A 7,588-nucleotide genomic window follows, 5' to 3' on the forward strand; every position below is an offset into this window, starting at 1 on the left:
CTTATAATCTTAGTTTACACTGAAAATTTACATTTCTCCGTTTACGAGGATCCTTGTTTAGTTTATAGCAGATTCTACTACCCGTTGCACTTTTAACACTATTCCTTCAAACCCAATACCGGTATGTGGAAATGAAAACTTTTCCCAAATATTTTGCACTTCTCTGGCAACTATTCGGTAACACTCCTTTTCTGTTCTGCTAGCACCAGAAAGTTGTTCTTCATGTTTTCTTACATACAAATAATGTTTGAACACGTTTGCTTTTGATGGTATCATGGATGGAGGAAACTGGAGTGCAGGTTGTCCAAACGCTGAATTCTGTGTTTTGCTTCTGGTTGCCGTCTCCACACTGATCAATGGTGTCGAGTACGTAACAGTCCACCAGAGAAAGCTTTCATTTGCTGAAAGTTAGATTGCTCTTCTGGATGGCTGAAAAAGAACATTACTATATTATATAACACGCAGTATACAAAACAAAGTAGGAAATGCTTTAATCTCAAAACATCACTATTATTTATTACTATCGATTATTTTTTTTTCAAATTTCCAAAAGAATATCACATCTCTACTCTACTTAATGCTTCAATTTACTTTCTGTATTATTACACGTTGTATAATATGTCACTCCTTGTGATGTACGCACGTGGTGAGTCTTTATGTCAATACCCCCGAAATTCCAAAATGTTTGAAAATCTATTAAAATTTTATGCTATATTTTTATATCTTCTATATACATTACACTCGTACAAAAAAAACCCTCTGAACCTCCAATAAATATCTTGGTACATGCCTGAATTCTTACAGCTGTATAAATTGCCTATTTAATATCTGTTATTTCAGAAAATGACTAAAAAGTTCTTATTACTGATTTACTCAGTGCTGCTATACAATATAGTGAATGGCTGGGGGAGGGGTATGGAGGGTCGCAAAACCCTGAAATTTTGTACATATCATGAGGAAGACTTGTTAAGCTCTGTGCATAGTGTGGATATTCAAAAATGAAAATTCATATATTTTTGACCCCCCTAGTTACTATCGACCAACCTTTAAGCCTTCCTTAGTTCTTTAACAGTTTTCTGGCATGGAAGTAAATGATTTTGTTGAATGTGTCATGTATGTGGAAGAACCAATATATAAATTAAATTATTTTGCGATGACTGATGATGGGTCAGGACATATAAGGCACGTGGAGAATTCAATGGAACTGTATAACGATAATCAATTCTTTGAGAGATACAGGGGCAAATTTTTACTTTGAGTCAAACAGTGACTTCAACCGATTCATCTGATCTGGTTCCCGGAGCAGTTTAGGAATCATTCCTAAACTGCTCCCGGAACCGGATCAGATGAATCGCTTACAGTTACTATCACAGTCAAAGTAATGTACGATGTTAAGAATTATACTATAAGTACAAGGGACAAAATGTTACTAAATACCATTCCTAAAGTCTTCCGAGAAATCAATTTAAGTGAAGCGGTGACTATCAATTTTGAGATCTAAATGAGGCGCTACCGCCTCCCAAACCCCCCGCTCAAGTACCATAAAAACATCCAAAACAACAATAAATAATCACACCACTACTATAAAGCTAACATAAGAAGGGAAAAATAAAAAAAACTCATCACTAATCATAAATCAGTGCATGTCAAAGAAAAATAAATTACATCTCAACAAGACAATGGGACAACCAGCAGCAATCCAAATACTTTGCCTAATACTCAAATGCAAAACAAATCAAGAATAAAAATGATATGAATTAAAAAAAAGAAAACACTCACCATTTCGCCATAAGAGAACACTCATGAATAATGAATTCATAATTGCTGATTCCACACACGAAAAAATAAGATAGTAAGAACACATGCGCAATACTCAACATTACTGAAAAATGTTCCTTTCCGCACTCACGTCGTTTTATTAAACCGAGCACACTTGCTATTATTACAAGCAAGAAAAACCAATAAACGCCCACTTTTACCATACGTCGAAAATATCTTCAACCTTAGGCCACAACCATGATAGGTTTTCTCTAACCACTGCCTTCTACATCCGTCCGTTCTCTTCAGCTGTCTGCTCAATCAGCCAAAAAATGCGTTTACCTTTCATCACGAATTCGCCACTAGATGGCAGGTCCTACCATGGCATCCTACCGTTTGACAGTCAATCCTGTAGCGTTGCAGTTTGACATTTGTACGTATACAATACATGTTAATAGAAAGAATGTAAAGAAATATAAATGGTTTGCGTAAGGGATATAATGATTAATTGATTTTTAGTTTTTAGCGTCCCTTTCAGCAACGAGGCTATATGAGACGTGGACCTACTGATTAACGTGGAATCCGAACCACATGAGCTCCCGCCGGGAATCGAACCCGGGCCTCCCAGGTAAAGGATATAATATGCGGCAGTCATTGAAGAACTACAAAAAAATGTTCAAATAGAAACACATTTGTTGATGTTACGGCTGAGGCACAAAAATGAAAGAATACGCACAATCATATATTGGCCTAAATAGAATATATATAATTTTATGCTCTCGTGTGAAGGAACTATAATTGTAATTATACAGTGTGGCTCAAAAGTAGGTATACGCCTACACCCCTGCATCGATCATATATATCATTCTAGCTTATAGGTTCATTTGTTTCAGGTATTCCGAGCTTAAGATATAAGTACAAAGACATTAAGAATAAATAATAAAGAAACTAAGTCTGCCTTATGGATAGCAATAAGAAATAATAGCAATGGGTTGATCACTAAGTTACTGTATACCTACTTTTGGGCCACCCTATATATAATAAGGAAGTTTAAACCCCAACACTAGTCATTACTAATACAAATGTGAAACACAAAGAATTGTACCTTTTCTAATACACTTTCCAGACTTTGTGCTATTGCAAACCACACCACAACATGTTATATAGATTGTTTTTACTCTAAGCCAAATTGTACATTGTTTTAGTATTAAAATTAGTGTTGCCCACGATACGAAACAGCACTGTCTATGAGAAAAGAGATGAGAAAGCTGTCTCACAATATAGCAACAGCTTCATGAGATGAAGTAGCTTAAATCTTGTCTCGAGAGCAACAATATCCAAAATATACGAGTGAGTATCGTTTCAGGCAGTGAAACTACAATAGACTTCCAAACTATGCAAATTGAATACTATATTGAAGAAATGGAGTACATTCTTGGGACTGAATCGATTACTGAGAAACCTTTCGCAAAATCTCTTACCGGTTTTGCTATGTGAAAATCAACATTGAAACTCGATGTAGTACTGAATTTCTTCAACTTCCAGTTTTACTAAGATATAGGGGTGCAGATGGGTTATTTCTCTGAGACCATGAATCAATTTCCGAAAACAGTTTGTGGCTATCTATCACCGTTTTGAGTTATAAGCTTTACTGTTGAAGCCGGAAGTGGTCGATTTCAACCACTCCCGGCTTAAGTAGAAGGTAGTCCAAGAAGATGGAAAATATTCCTGAGACACTGAATCGATCCCCGAAAACTGCATGTCGATAGCTCTTGCCATTTTTGCTCTGATACCTGTCAACCGAAGGACATAGCCGTTCTATAAGACTGCCAACACTTATACATAGTATAGTTTGGAAGTCTAATACTGGAGATCTTTTTCATTTTATAACTCCTCATCAATATACCCCATTGTTGAACTCATCAAATGTGGAGTATACAGTTAGTTTATTGATTTAGAGAGTTTCGTATATGCAACTTCCAAAGGCTTGAGGAAAAAAACGGAAAATGTAGTATTCCTCATGTACACCCCTATTAATTTTCTTACATAATTCATTATCGGATGGTATTTCATGAAATAACACTCCATTGTATTCCAACTTGCCTTTTCTTGCTTTGCAGAATGATACCCAACAATAGTTTCTTTTCTAAACTATTGGAAAAATGTGGTCATTCCTATGCAAACCATAAAGATTTACTCACAAAAAATGGGCAGTACGTGCTGCACTCTAGCGTCGAAATTAGTAAACAAGCGTTCACGCGGGAGTCAATGGTTTTTGAAAAGAATGAACAGGCAGGTAAGTGAATCGAGGAGGTGGTGTCTCTAACTCAATTAACCCAAAACCAGAAAGCGCTGCAAAGCGATATGAGTTAATATCCGAATCTAATACAAACTTATTTAAAAACGACAAGTTCAAATATGTTGTATTAAATTCATGAAACGGTTTGTCAATCGCATTTGCTAACTCGATCGTCGCCATGAAACGAAAATTCAATTACGCGCTCCCCGCATGCACCAATAACAGCGCACACATACATGTACACAGAACATGTGACATCACACTAACAACCTACCATATGACTGTACATAGACACCTAGTGGGAAAAATATGAACTAAGACGTCACACCATAGGCACGAACAGTTCCAACAAGTGACTCACGCGCAAACAGTTCCAGGAAGTAAATCTATAAGAACCTATTAAAGTCACTGTTTGAGTCAAAGTAAAGACTTGCCGATACAGGTAAGCCAACTATGCATTTTGATTTTGACTTTTATGCTAATTTTGTAATAACTGTAACATAGTGTCAAAAATAACAAATATTTATTGTACATACAAAGTATGAGTAGTTCCACTTATTTTCCCTTACTTTTTTGGCAATTTTTACTGTTGTATTCTCTATTGATCGTAGATTCTATTCTCTTGGGTACTTCTCTCTTCGAAACTCTTTTTAACTATTTCGTTACATTTTTTTTACCCAAGAAACATTCACTTCATGGCGTTGCATTCCATGTTTAAATTGCTCTAATCATGATTTTGATTTAGCCAATAATACTTACATATTATTTTAAAAATTAACTGCAATAACAAAATAGGTTAGGGCAGTTTTGGTTAGGATAACTTATTAATTCTTAGAGCAGTTCCTTGTACTACATCTATGCAACGTTCAAGAACATAAGAACCATACGCATGGACTCTACACAAGGTTAAGACAAAAAAAAAAAAAAAAATGCAACTCAGCAAGCGAAGAAACATGAAGAGAAAGGGAAGTAGGACCTTATATATACTATTACCAAAATTTATTACTTGTGTGAACAAATCTTATACGTGATACTGGTTTGTGTTTGTGTGAAATTAAATTAGCAGGAGGAAATTAGTTACGTGCTCAACTTATCTCACGCAACCGTATCTCAATATATCGGCACGTTCGTATCATTAGATTAATAATGTAGTGTTTTGTTATCCTTATTCAAAAAGTATAAGGCAATTGTGTTACAGAAGGCAATTGTGTTTGTAAAATTGTGTTTGTAAAATTGTTACGATTTGCTAACAAAGTAGAGGGAGGTTGCACAAGATTAGATTAGGTTAGGCATTAATTGAATAAAATGTAAAATTTTCACAATTTGGTACTATTCCAGATTAAGTATCCATATTTGAATTCATGAATTGTGCAGGGGTGTAGCCAGCAGGTTTGTGTAGGAGGGGCCCGTCGTTTTTGAGGGGGGGCCAGTACAATGTACAAAGCCAAAAAAAAATGTGTTGCTGCTAGTGTTTTTGTGGTCTGAAAGAAAGGAAAATTTTGGTTTCCTTCTGGAAAACTAAGACTATTTTAGCTTATTATTATTATTATTATTATTATTATTATTATTATTATTATTATTATTATTATTATTATTATTATTATTATTATTATTATTATAATTATTATTATTATTATTATTATTATCCATAAATTATATTGAGGATAGTTTTTATTATGCTTAATCAAGAACTACTGCCCGGGACCAAACGCTATACTTTTGTGCATAACTATAAAGGTAACCAAGAAAGTTCTGTCCATTTTCGTGGAGGTCTGTGTTCAATTGGACCTCACACCGTGTTGAATGCGAGTGGACAAAAGGCGAACGTCAGTTGTTGGTGTGGGTATATCCAACATACTCCCTGGTTGTGGCAATTCAGATACACCGTGAACTTGTGTAAAGACAGAGGGAACATGGGTCATCCACAGAGCGTCATAAGAGCATGTATGCTGAACGAGTTCAAATAGAGGTCAAACGCCGCTGTAGAAGATATGCCAGGCCTTTGGTGAGGGTGTCGTGATGACGCGGACAGTGCAGCGATGGTTTGACAAGTTTAAGGACGATGACGAAACACCCGAAAACACCACGTGCCAAAAGACCAACACATGTACAAAGAGGAACTGGGACTACAATTCAGTGTGTGGAGAAACCATTCGGTAGCACATCCATCAACTTGGGAAGCACTACAAGTTGGGTCGATGGTTCTCACCTTTTTGACTCCAGGCCAGAAGGCAACGCGGCAGTCGCCTGTGTTTATTTCCTGTTTCGGAGCCATCTCTGGACAGGGCGTTGACATGTGATAAAAAGTGGGTTCTATACGAAGCTCCACGACGCCGTCATCATTGGTTAGCATCCCATGAACCGATTTCAAAACAGCCGAAACAAGCACTGTACCAGAAGAAGGTCCTTCTGTGTGTTTGGTGCATCGCGCATCGGGAACTGCTACCAGCTGGTGTATCAATGCAACTGTGTAGTGTCAGCACTTGAGCTGTCCTCAACAAAAACTCAAAACTCTGGAGCCATCACTTCTGAATTGCAAATGGATTCTCGTTTACAGGACAACACTAAGTCCCACGTGACTAGGATGACTCAGGACACCATATTCCGCCTTGGATGGGAAACAATATTGCAACCACTATATTCCCCGGGTATTGCACCGTCCGATTATCACCTGTTCTATTCTTTAAACTATCACCTTAGAGGACGCCAGTTCAAATCCCTAGTAAAAGTCCAAAATGCACCTGATACCTTCTTCGTTTCACGGCCCACCAAGTTCTACCGCGATGGATTCCATGGCCTTCCAGAACGTTTTCAGAAGGTCGTCGATGCTGATGGGAACTATTTTTGATCTTCCAGATTAGGTGACATATTGATGTTCGAAGGTGGTGGGTGGAAAAGCAACAAAACTTTTCTTGGTCACCTTTATATTTAAATTTAAGACCTTGTATACAGAACCTATCTACACAAGATTGGTTTTCTTTGAAATTTTACTTAATTTCTTTACGGTTTCCTGACAAAAATATTTATTTATTATTCGTGACTAAAAATAAAAAAAAAAATTATTTTATTACACTGAGTAGAAATAAAAGAGATAGCGAATGAAATCCAAATTGAATAAAAACATTGTTTCTCGCCAAATTTTCCATCCTCTATGTCTTTTAAAACACTTGTTAAAGCATTTAAAAATATACTGTACTTACAAATCAGTTTAGTGCCTTTGTTTTATGACTGTATTTGTAGTACCCTGTTAAAACGTTTGTCTTCAAACTGTCAAATATAAATCGCAGTAAATTGTGTAATCTGCTGTTACAAAAAAAAGTACCGGTATCCTATTCTTCGATCGGTATAAGGTAGATAGATCATACTATTTTTCGATCGGTATGGAAAAACAATATTTCTCCATACTATATTACCGTAAATTATTAATTGTCAATAAACTTTGTTACATTTAAATGAATGAAGCGAGATAATTTTACTATGATGTTTTAAAAGCTGGTCATTTGGGGGGCCAGGAAACCATTTGGGGGGGCC

This window comes from Thermobia domestica, chromosome 7 (assembly GCF_964235325.1).
Source record: "Thermobia domestica chromosome 7, izTheDome1.hap1.1, whole genome shotgun sequence".
NCBI classification, from domain to species: Eukaryota; Metazoa; Arthropoda; class Insecta; order Zygentoma; family Lepismatidae; genus Thermobia; species Thermobia domestica.